The sequence below is a fragment of the Schistocerca piceifrons genome, chromosome 10 (genome assembly GCF_021461385.2).
Source record: "Schistocerca piceifrons isolate TAMUIC-IGC-003096 chromosome 10, iqSchPice1.1, whole genome shotgun sequence".
Lineage (NCBI taxonomy): Eukaryota > Metazoa > Arthropoda > Insecta > Orthoptera > Acrididae > Schistocerca > Schistocerca piceifrons.
Window position 1 is genome coordinate 67,480,146 of NC_060147.1, and position 2,441 is coordinate 67,482,586.

Sequence of the window (2,441 nt, forward strand, 5' to 3'; positions counted from 1 at the left end):
GTATTTTTCTATGGTGTAGCCTTATGCGGAAATGAGAAAGCGACGAGTCCACAGTGCAGACGGGAAAAGAAATATCTAGTTTAATAGTTTCGCTTGTCACAAATGAATGTTAATTTGTATCAATGATAATAAAGAATCCGGTTCGATTGTAAATAGGAGCCGTATGTTGACCTAGGTTTCGGCGCGGATAACCACGCCTTCTTCGGAACATACTAAAACTACATACTGGTTAAAGAGGCGTGGTCCAACATTAATGCCTCTTTAAGCAGTTTGTAGTTTCAGTGTGTTCCGAAGAAGGCGTGGTTATCCGCGCCGAAACCTAGGTCAACATCCGGTTTCTATTTGCAATCGAGCCGGCTTCTTTATAATCATTAAATTATTCACGATTGCTGACGCGCTGCAATGTTAAAAGTTCTTAATTTCTATCACTTGGTGATCATTTTCAGATCCGATTAATGACGAGTCGTGAAACGTCAAAAAAAATTTTTTTTAAGTCCTCAGTCGTAAGCTATGAATGAAGCTGTATCAGACATGTAACAGCATTCAGTTGTATCCAACATATTACTATTAAATGTTTGAAATATTGCGAGGATTATTAATATGTTGGATATCACTTCATGTTGTTACAAGTCTAGCACAGAGCTGTTCCTCTTACGGTACAGCTTATGGTAGAATTCTCTTACAAAATTGTTTGACTTTTTACGATTCGTGATTAACCAGATCTGAAGATCATCAGGAAGTGGTGGAAACTAGTAATTATTTGTGACGACTGAGAAGATTGTAATATTTTTGGAAGTATACAACAGCTGTGCCATGTCACTTGGTAATATGTCATTTATTATCACAAACTTTTCTTATATGGTTCTGCAGAGGAGCTAGGGATACTAAATGGCTAAATCGGATACGTAGTGAAGACGTATAGATCGAGTTCGATGAATAAAAATTGTGGCACAACGGACAAAAAAAAAAAAGATGTGACGATAAAACACATTCTAAGACAGTGAGGTATAGTTACATATTGACAATGTCCTGCAGCTCTCATGACGTTGATGAGAGACTATTACGCTACAAGATATTTCAAAATTAACTTTACAAGCTATGGAGACAGGTTCCTTACACCAAAACAAGAATTAAATGTCAATGAACATGGCCTCTAAAACGCATGCCTTATGAGCTATGAACATTTGTTCGATTTCCACAGTGTGCAGCAGATCTCTTCCACTTCAAATCCTTTCTTTTCCATATTTTAGGAAGAGGTAGTGTGGACCAAAACAAGGAAAAAATCATCGAGTAGACATGGGCTTTAAAATGCGTACGTTAAGAACTATGATCACTTCACTGTTGCGAAGATGAACAAGTACTCAAAACTTTTGAGATATGCATTTTAGAGACCCCGTTTACCATACTTTTTTTCTTGTTTTGGTGTAATGAACCTGTTTCCAAAACTTGTAAAAGTATTTTTGAAGCGCCCTTTATATACATGATGGACCGAAAGTCACGAAAAGGTTATAGCTGAGAATGAAATTTTAATTTATGCTTTTGTCTTTTCTTTTGTTTCAGAGTGTGCCACAGAAAGCGTAAAAAACATCCCATCCTTGTTCTGTAAGTCTATGAAATATCAGTAGAAACTACCTTTAATAACAATATATACAAGCCGAATCTTATCAACGTTTAAAAACGCTTCTAACCATGTAGATGACGCTAAGGTAAGTAATTCAATACAGTACACATGGGGTGGCGAATGTCGGGAAATACCCCAGAAATGAAAGACAAACGATGAATATATGACGTCACCAGATGAGGTACCTCGCCGCACCTATCAGCGGCTGAGACTTCTGTATGCTGTACCTGGTCATCCCAACCATGTCACGTATTCACATCAATGTGACTCCACGTCAACTTGAGCGACGTTAGCGCATTGGGCTCAGGGTTCGAAACCTGCGTCTAGCAGGCAGCAAATTTTTCATTGTGTGAGACAATTACGTGCTTGCAATGAAGTATTAATTAATTAACCGGTCTTCCGGTCTCCCTTAGTTTACTGCAAAGTGCAGTAAAACAAAAACCTACCGTATTGTAGGCTTCCGAACTGCATCGCTACCTGTGAATAACCTACGTTTCCTTTGCTACATAATGTCCATAAACAAAAAAAATTGAGGGGAGAACAGGTAAGAAACACAAAATTGGAACAGCTTTCGCTAGGTTGCAGTAACGACATTAATTTTATAACTTCCACTTTTACAACAGATCGTAGTCACAGATGCTGTTCGATATTCGTACAGTTTCTTGGAATGCAAGTATTGCGTTACTGTAGCATCCCTTCATGCGAGCGCTCGAGAATACCCTCCATATTTTAGATGCGACGTCACACGTTCAACACCTGTCATCCTCTTTTGAGGTATTTCCCAACATTTGGCGCCCATGTGTCTTACATTAAATTACTT